This window comes from Haemorhous mexicanus, chromosome 7 (assembly GCF_027477595.1).
Source record: "Haemorhous mexicanus isolate bHaeMex1 chromosome 7, bHaeMex1.pri, whole genome shotgun sequence".
NCBI lineage: Eukaryota > Metazoa > Chordata > Aves > Passeriformes > Fringillidae > Haemorhous > Haemorhous mexicanus.
The window spans coordinates 17,728,624-17,739,472 of record NC_082347.1 but is presented as its reverse complement, the minus strand read 5'-3'; positions in this window follow the sequence as shown (position 1 = coordinate 17,739,472).

The following is a 10,849-nucleotide window of genomic DNA, read 5'->3' as shown; positions in this document are numbered from 1 at the left end:
AAATAATCATCCAGCAAAAGCAGACAAGACTGATTATCATTAGCCTGTGAGTTCCACTCTCTCTTGCTTCTGGTTTTGCTTTTCCTTGGTTTTCAATGCCACTTAAGGAGAGAAAGTGTAGTTTGGGAATCAGCATTCATGGTTTTAAGGTAACACTTCAGAGAACGCAGGACTCTCACACAATTCTCTTATCACATGTAAAACTAAAAAAACCCACAAGCTCTCAAAATGCTGAAGAGCACAAGTATTGACATAGATGAGGAATGAGTTTGCAGGACCATTGTATATTTTGCTTTCACAGTTCTTTTTGCACTTGCTTCTGTGTAGTTAAATGCATTGGTCCTTGTGACCTTTGGAGGGTCACCCTTCATTAAAAAGCCTCTCTGGTACTAGTACTCCAGAAATGTTGCCCAGCTGCATTTCACATTAACTTGTGTAAAACCTCCAATTTGAGCTTCTTCCAGCTGTGCCTTTACTATCAAGAGCAATACATCTGCTTTATGGCCATGAAGCACCCCAGCATGCTCTCTTCTAGGACATCTATGACCAATGTTAAAGCATTTTAGGATTATGTAATATTTAATTTGGCGTCTCTTCCCAGACAACTTGACTTTTTAAATATTTGTGAAAAGGTAAGATAGTGTTTTACCATCATGCCTTTTTGGCATAGCACTCCTGTCTATGAAAAAAAAAAAAAAAAAAGATGACACAAAGGGAATGATTGATATCAGCATTTTTCTTTATTCCATTTTATTGATAATGACTCAGCACTCAATGTAACAGGATTCCAAATTTTCTATTAATCTTGTTGTCATACTGACCTGGACTGAGCCCTAATAAAGTTTCTCTATAAATCTCCTTATAATTCACGTATTGCCCATCATTGTATTAACTTTTGACCATATTCTATGATCTTTTCTCAGAAGATACCTGCTTATAAAATCTTCCAAATCAGTATGACTACTGTGCACTGAAATGAGGGAAAAGACAGGAAAAAACTTGATGTAAAAACAACCCTGCCCCTCTGTATTTCTCTGTATTGTCTACAATGTCAATTGAAACCATGTTTCAATTGGAATAGCAATCTAAGTCTTTCTATGACTTTAAGAGTGTTCATATTTGGCACCATCCTATAGTTTTGCTGCTTTTACTCACAGCAGTTCTGCAAGACCACCCTTCTTCTAGCTCATATAACAAAGACTGACCAGAAGGCAGAGATTTATCATAGCTTTGAGAAAGCCCTGGAAATCAGTGAACAAGATTTATCAGACAAACTGTAACTTTGATTGCTATTGATGGTGCTGATTCTCTAGAAAGATGACTGATAAATTGTCTTGACCCTAGACCTCTCATTCTCATCAGATTGCTTTACTTGCTTTATTTTCTCCTTTTCTATATTTATTTGCCTTTCTCCTCTCCCCTCATTTTGTCTTGCTTATATCCAAGTTAGTTAAAACACATTTAGTTAAAACACATTTTCCCTTTCTTCTTGGTTTTTTTCCCTCCTTTTACTTGTGCATTTCCATCTCCCTTCTTGTCACTACTGATATCCCATTCAGGTTATAAACTACTGAAAATTGAGCCTACATGGGCAAATGATATCTGTAGAAGTGAGAAACAAGTTTGAGCTAAGAAATTACAGATAAACACCAGGACAGCAGAAAGGCAAAGAAGAAAGCAGGCATCTCTAAGACTTAGGCATCCTCACTTCAGCTGCAGAAGAATCAAGTTTTCCTGGCAAGCAGTACAGGCTCCTTCACTCCTACAGTTTCACCACCATGGGAACCTTTTGGTGATTTCTTTTGAGGGAGGATTGTATCAATAACTTGGAAGAATTCTGCATTACTAGAATCAGTTATGGGGAGACCATTTCTTAAGCTATGCAATTTCTCTCTCTTATCACAGCTTTCAAATGTTAAGGATAATGACTTGATATGTAGAGATCACACACTTTTACTACAGTAACTTAAAGTTACAATTCCACTACATTAAAGAACCAAAACATGGTTAAGTGTAGCAATATACAGGAATACTTCATGAATACAAATAACATGTAGGAAAGTGTTTTCCTAAATACTTCTGTTTTGTTCTCTCACCTTTATCTTCAGATATGATTTTTACCAAGTTAACTGTTTAACAGGCTAATGGTTTAAATTTCTTACTTGACTATTTTATTCTCACTTCATGCAAGGAATTTACTCCTAATTAATGCCTGTGGAAACAAAAAAAAAAAAACTACTTTAATACTAGTTTAATTTTTGCTGTTTACTATTAGTAGTTTGTATTATACAAATAATGTGTTTTCAAGGAGTTCCTGCAGTCCATCTTTTTTTTCCCTATTGGAAATGAGCAATAAATTTTGCAAGCCTCATGGGAATATCCTCTAGGGCTTTTTGGTTGGTCGGTGAAAAGCCTTGACTAAGCTTGTACATTTAGGTTAGGGGGAGGTAGCTGTTCTGGCTTGTTTTTAGAGTTAACATAAAGAAGATTTGTTAAGATGTGTTTATTTCCTTTGCATGAAGAATGACAAAGCTGATCAAAGCAATAGAGTTTGAACATAGTGAATTCAAAACTTGCTTCCCACCTGCTTCAAAACTCTTGCCTCTATCTAGCATTATCTGAAAATGAGAGTGGCTCAAGGCCTTCCAAACATGCAGGTGTAGATTTCACTGGCCCATAAACAGTCAGGGTAAAATAAATACTGCAGAGCAGAAAAAAAAGGTTATGATTATAGAAGGAAAGAAGGTAGTCTGTGCCATGAGATGGGTGTCTATCACCCAGCATTTATTCTTTCATCTCACCTTTCACCTTCCCCAGACTGGACTATGGGACCTCCTGCACATGACCATGAGCAATTCAGCCCTTTCATTCTGGAGGGCTTTTATGACTTTTTGAGTAAATACCAATTCCAGTCAGAGCAACCTCTTGGTGTGCATTCTGTGTAACTCACTCCACTTCAGCTTCAGAGAGGTCCTCTGTTGCATCTCCCAGCTGCCATCCCTGCCATTTCCTAAGAAGTGTTTCCAGGTTCTTCCATTACCAACATCAGAGAAAATAATTAATTTTGCTTCTCTCCCCTGAGCTTGTCCTTTTTGCATCTGTTTGACATCAAATTCTGTATTCAAATACCTCACTTAATCACAATGCTTAAAGCTGGACAGTCTCTACTCCAACCTTCTGCTCAAAGAAGGACCAACTTGAACAGGTTGTTCATGGCCATGTTATTGTTATAAAGTAATATGTGCTAGGCCTTTATACATGAAGTGGCAACTTTTAGTTTCTTAGGAAATAATTAAAGCTACACTGGGGCTAAATTGGGCTTTCATTAAAATATATCTTGGTGTTAATTTCACTGGGAGTATTATTTCTTTAAAATTAGCAAAAATTAATATAAATTAATTTTCTATTTATTCGCCTAATAAAAGTACTAGCAGTTCATGTCTCAATCTTGAGATAAGAAAAAATTAAAGTGTTTTTTCTAAGAATTTTTCATAAATAACCCTTGTTGTACCAAAAATTGTGAAAAAATTGCTAGAATAGTGAAAGTTTAAAGTTTTCCATTTGCTGATTGGTTAATATTGCTTCATTTAAACAGCGTTAAACCATACTGGTATATAATCAGCTCTGCCTTTAGTCTTTAGCAGTTTTCCTGTTTAAGTTACAAGCTCTGTAGAGCAATGCACAAGCTTTTGTTTGTGATACATGCTTATGTGAAGGCCTATTACAACAGAATCACAAGCTCTTTGTATCCTTCACAAATGATGAGAGGGTAGAAGGGAAAAAATAGAGCCCTGTTCCATACTCACCTCACACAATTAAAAGTTTCAGTTTGCAAATGTAGCAGTGTACAACATACATATTTAGCATTTTACTCATAAGCCACCAGAGTAAATGTAGTAAATTCACCCGTTCATTGTTAAAATTATGCCTTAGACAGGTATGGAAAAGTCTTCAATTAGAAACGATCTCCCTTAAACCTTACAAAAAGCCATCTAGGTATTTTACTGGATGTTTTTTCCAGCTGCTATGGTCAGGTTTTTGGCTAGGAAAAGACTATCATCCGACATGTAACAAAGCACAACCCTTAATTTCAATTGCACAGGGTGTGATGACACATGAGATCCACACGCAGCCACAGTTTCTTTCTGTGGGAGTAGTTAGGGCTCTTTGCTGTGAGTGACAGGTCTGATCACCTGCCCAGACTAAACCCCATTACAGCCATAGATCTTTATCTCAATTTGGCTAGGGAACTTCAGCTGGCTTCCAGCAGCTTGGGCTCTGTATGACCATCTGCTTTCCCATGTCTAGTGACATTATCAGTGTAAACCATTAGGATTTCCTCAGTATCTTAGGAAAGAGACATGCATTTAAACAGCTATTACCCAAGAGTTTTTGCTTCAGTGTTTCACAGATGTTTACAGTACAGGTGGTCTTTGGACTTTGAAACAAATATTGACTTTAGTACATGAAGTCAGGTTTCAGAAACCTATCTGCAAGAACAGTTGTGGAATTCATTAATTCTGGCTTCCTGACAAGGAACATTAGGTTAAATTCAGACACATTCGACTTTTTCAAGATACAATGCTAGAACATACTTCTCCATCATCTATGGAGTAGTGTATGCTTCTACACTAGTAGTGTAGGAAGCATACACTACTTCCCAATGTGTACTGTATGTTTCACATACACTACACATTGGGAAGCAGTGTATGCTTCCTACACTACTAGTGTATGTTTTCCTACTCTTCTATGCTTGCAATGAAAATATTTACATACTTGAATTGCTTGATACAGGCAAACATCTATTCAAACACTCAATACTAATCTAGTAAATAATGCATAGCATAATTTTACATGCATTTTGCATGACTGAAAATAACTACACAATGCTGTGAGCCCAAGAATTAGGCTTGTATGGCTATCAGGAGAAAAGATACTGCACACATCCAAGATCCATTTTAGCCATGATTCCTATCCGTGGTTATTCACAACCTTTTCAGAAATTCTCTCACTGTCACTGCTACAGAGCTCAAATGCTCTACTGGAGCTGTGAGATCTGCAGGAAACTCTTAACTAAGTCAACTGATTGGTGACACCTTTCAGAAATCCTCCAACCTGACCTTGCTACTACAGTTGATCCACACTGGGAAGGCTGCCACCTAAGTAGCAATTTCACATACTTCACCTGGGCAAACATATTAGCAACCAGCTAAGATCATTGTCTTTTATCTATGTCTGAAAGATTTCACTGCAGTTAGTCATTTAGCAGTTTCAGATAAGCAGGTCTGAACTAAAACAAAGCCAAAAATATTCTTGATATCTGTCTAAACATCCATTAAGTAATGGATGAAGGGTATGTAGGATCACCTAACACAAGTATATAAACAGTACTATACAAAAATTCACACAGGAATCACAACACATCAATATTTTTAGATTCCAGTTAATAGAATATGGAATGGGAAATGGATCTCACCAAAAGATCTTTAGGCTTATAGACATAGTTGCCTTCTCAGAGTTTCATTATGACACTTACTTTTTTTCTTTCAAGTCCTTTGCCCTGAAACAAACTAAAAAGATCACGAATTATGATGTGTTACAATCTTGCTTTGACCCTTAGCAACAAGAACACTTGTAGCAATGAGAAATATCAGTACCTGGAATGCCTAATGTACAAAAACATGAAAAATTATTCAAATGAACAACCCCCCCACCAAAAAAACCTCCTGAATATGATCAGTGTTTGCAATGCGAATTAAGACCATAAACTTCAAAATTTTATTCTTAAGGCTTAAGATCAATAACTTTTTCATTTTTGCAATGGGGAGTATTCAAGTTATGCACAAATCTCAGTACTCCAGAAAATAAACCAGCCACACTAGATCTCAAGGAAGAAGACAGTTTTAGTCCTTTAAGTGGAAACTGAAGCCTGCAGTTCTACTAGGCAGGGAAAGAGAAGAACAAACCTATTCTCTTTACCATCTTAAACCCTACCCTACATAGGTGTATAGAGTCCCCACAGGTAACAGCTCATAGCTAAACATGTGGAAGAGTTGATCTTAGGGTATATCTCTATCTTTCTTCTCCTCCAACATTTTCTTACTGCTTCATTCTTCTTTTTTCCCTCTTCCAGGTTTTCCTATTAATCAATTTAAGGAGCACCTAAATTTCCTACATTCATATCAATTACTTGATTTCTATGCAGAGGATTATTTACTGTTTCTTGACAGGAGGTTGACAGCTCATAGGTTTCCTGCTGCTGCTTCTTTTTTATGTCCACAATCTGTGTTGCTTGTAATTAAACACCAGTGTTGCCTTTGGCCTCTCAACTGTTTGGTAAGTCAGCCAGAAAACAGAGATCAGAGCAGATCTGCCACAATCAAAACCTATCAAATACTCCTATTGACTCTGAGAAGAAAAAACACTTGACTCACACATATTAGAAGGTTTAGTTAGTGAAGTGAAGCATCTCATTTTCTGCTTTTGAAAATTGTTATTGAAATCAGCACCTAGCATAAGCCAACTCCTTTCAGGTACTCTGTTTTCTGCGTTTTTAAAAATCTTGGCTAATGAGAAAACTAATGGCAAGTTTATACTGCAACTTAATTGTTAAATTCTTCCCAATTGCTATCAATGGCTTAGAATCCCAAGAGCAACAGAGGTTGTGGATAATCAGCTCTAGTTTGTTCCCTCTCCCCCTCTGCAGTACCATAAAACATGTCACAGGGATTCTGTAAGTCTTAAGGGGCAAGGTCAGCCAGGTTATTTCAATGTGTAATTATTTTTAAGACACATACAGATATTCCCACGCCGTTGACATGAGTGTTTTACTAGGACTCAAGTTGGATTCCTGCCAGCAAATTCAGTAAGCACAGACCTGATCTCCTTAGAAACTAAAATATTAAATTAACTTACAGATTTTGAGTTCACAAATCTGTGAACCTATTCAAAACTGTAGGTTTCAGTTTTATGGTGTTTATAACAACGAAATACTGTAAGTGATAATTTTTTTTTAACTTAAAACTAGGAATTTACTTATCCTACCAAACAAAGCAAAACTGAGAGAATTCAGTGGACCTTTCTCTAAAGGTTAGGTGGTCCTTTGATTTAAAGAAGTATGGAAAAGAATATTGGATATGGATGCCAGCTGCATGAGCTCACCACACACAAAAGTGGTGACTTTCTTGTAGTCACAGAATAATAAAAGAGTCGTAGCTGCTGGAGAGACTTTTGAAGAAACTGCACCAAAATAAACAAGCCTGCCTTTACTCTGTCAAGAGACAAGCCAAATGTATAGAAATAGAAATATATAGGTCTGGCTGCATTTCCTGATTTTTTGTGCCATGCAAAGCTTGGGCAAATTCGTAGACAGATTCACACACTGTAACTATGTTGAGTTTTTAAGTGATAGCTAAAACAAATAACGTAGAGAAGTCACATAAGGAGGGTAAGGGGAAAACATGCTACAGTTAATAGCAACCTACATGTGAGCAGCAGCAAAACCATTTATCCTAAAGATACTAAGAGGCAGGTGCCTATAAACACAAACTTTTGAGATAAGAGATTAGTCAGTGTTTCAGTATAGTTCTTGATTATATCATCATGATATATATCATCAGTGGTAGTTTTTATAGGGTTCATACTGCTTACCAATACATCTGACTCAATAGTTTTAAAATACAAGCAAGTAAAATAACACTTAACCCAAGTTCAAATGAGAAACAAAATACTGGTGCATTTTTGCTATAGGCTCCACTAAGATACATATGCCCACAGAAAAAATGTTGAAGAACAGCTGCCTCAGAACTGCACCATAGTCCCAGCCCTAGAAATCTTCAGCTGTCAGGGCCTAAGGGTAACTTTTCAGTGCAGCCTGGCTTAGAACCAAGCAAACAGATCTGTTTCCCAGGTTACAATTATCAGCTAAATAAACAAAATTTTTTTAACTTATCTACTAAACACATCAGTGGCAAAACCGCAATTGGTTACGATAATGAACCAAATACAGGTGTGTCTGTGTGCAGCCAGTCATTTCTGCAAGAAAGCACATCCAAGAGGTGGAGCAGAAATTAGGCAGAATGATTGGAGAAGCCTAACACACTCCCAAGAATGTGACTTGAAACACAGAGAAAGAGAGCTGCAGTGCCCCTCTGCTGAAATAGAAATGATTTATTATCTGAATGTTTCCTCTTTCCAACCCTCCCCACAATTAAGCTCTTGTTATTTCTGTGCTATCTGCCCTGCAGATACAGTTTGAGGCAATCACTTCTCTCCTGTTTTAATATTAAGTACATTAAAAATTTAATAACTAGGAGATGGCTTCTTGGGAGTAGAAGTCCATGTTAGTTGAGAGCTCAATCTTGAAATCTTATGATTTCAGCCACAACTTTTTCAGCAACTTCAAAGAGACCAAGACTGAGATCCTTGGAATGCACCTTCAGTACACCAAAAAAGGGTTTGCCTCATTTTTTTTTGAAACCAAATAACAACAATCAGCTCTATAATGGAGCTGAAAATATGACTCAGTTCATTAAGAAAAACAGACTGACCAAAATACTGATCAAGTTCAAACACACATCCACCTCCTCCACCAGGAAAAGCCAATTTCTTTATCTGGCATCTGCTAGACAACATCTAAACTATGGAGGAACTGCTGAATAAAATAATTTGCTGAACTCAAACACCAGTTGCTTCTGCATCAAACTAAAGGCACATTTTTCACAAGTACTCAAGAAAGATTAATCAAGAAGAGCCAAATGGCAACCTTCTCTGCTCATTCCATTACTTGACAGCAGGAATGTGCATTTACTTTCAGGTGCTAAAACAAACATGCCCAGTATTAACGTATTAATATGGTTTGAATTTTTAGGCATTGGTTTTGGATGACCTACAACTAAAGAAAAAAAGGGAGTACTCAGTACCTTCAGACAGGCTCTCATAAATGTAATTTTTCATTATATAGTATCTTTTAATTTATTTAAAATAAAAAAGAGTGTAGATTACAACAATTCTGATCTAAATTAAACACTTATTTTGGTTAATGATAATGATTTATGATGTACAAGTTAACAGAGAAGACCCACAGTATTGAAGTTGCATATACATCTGAGAACTCTCAAATTCTGAGAACGAGTCTTCTGCTTAACTTTTTAAACATCTGCTGCACTGTGCCAGCTCAAAAAAAGGGCACCTTCCTCTACCGGGCCTTTCTTCCATTACTACTAGCCCAATACCTGTACAAATGCTTCTAATAGTATAACTTCTTCCACTGTATGAATTACAATAAATACACAAGTATAAACACTGCACGAATGACTGCATGAAGCTCTATAATGGCAGCACCAGAAAACAAACAAAAGTAATAAAACCAAGCAAACAAACTCCCCACAAGAAAACCCAAACAAAACCTCCAAAAAAGCAACAACTCAAAAACAAAACTGTAAAAGCAAACAAGTACACTGGTAAGATATTTTAAAAAGTACATCAGTCCTTATCAGCAAATAACAGGCTTAGACTCTCATTTCTAGCTGCAGTTAATAGACAACACTGCTCTTTTTCTAACCTAAGTACAGGAAATTCTTCAAAGAAGTAAAGCAATTAATAGCTGACTTCAAATATGAGTAAACTGTATTTGCTAAGTTCAGAGAAATTCAATTTACCATTTAATCCAGACTAATTCATATGGCTCCCATTGCCATTAGCAAATTACTGTATAAAACTTCTGCTTAAAAAAATATAAGTTAGTTCCTTTAGACTATGAAGGAAAACCATTCATCAGAAAAGGGACTGCAAACTGAATAAAACCTATTCCATTAAAAGGTAACTTCAAAATGTGTTTGCTGCAACACGTATTTCTCCATGCTAGGGAAGGTTCTCACACTGCAGAGTTGTTTTCACCTCTGTGAGCAGACAGACAGTTAATCCGAATAATTTTGTCCTATTCTGGGCTTCATATTAGTTTTCATCCTTGTGCTTCAGTATTGCTGGAATGAGAACAGCTGTGAATGGGCATGTTACTATCAGCATATTCTCTGAAGGATCTGAACATAGCCTAGTCACAGCCTAAACAAGACTGCTCTTACTTTGAAGAAAGGAAAAATAACAATTTCATAAATCTTCTCTCAGTATTTAGAACCTTATTTTCAGTGACACTTTTCATCATCTGTATAAGAATTTTATCTTCTTTCCATAAAAATTTATTCGAAGGGAGTGTAAGCTACAGACGAAGTTACATTAGGTAATTGCTTTTTTTTCTTTTCAATGTACAATTTTACATTTTATGCAGAGGTTAAATTGTTTGTTAACAGTCCTGAAATCACATCATGTGCAGTAATTAAAAGAGTCATCCATCCTCCTCCAGGTTCTAGCTTGCTATACTCCAAAGAAGGTGAAAGTTCAGAAAGAGAAGGCAAAAATTACTTTAAGCTGCCTTAATTTCCCACTAGGTTTAGACACCCAAGGAGAAGTCATCTTTGTTGTGAACTACATTTTCAGGTAACCTACAGGCAGGTTTGCACCTCAAGAAAGCATGGAGCCAAGAACTGTTTTCCTCTTGTCACATATGCAAGACAAGAATTCTTATAAAGATGTGCACCAGCTCTGTGCACATCAGATCCTGAAAAAAAATGGGAATTCCTATAAATAACATTTTAACAACAAAACTTTTCTGTACCTAACAATAAAGAAACAGGTAAATTGGAATCTACCACTTTATTTTGACCCTTGCTTAGTAATTTTCTGATAAAAGTTTCCATCCAAAACTTCCTACCTTGAAATAAAGTGAGGAATATGGACTGCAGCAACACAAAGTCATAATAAAAATAAGCTGAAACAGAATGACAAACAGAAG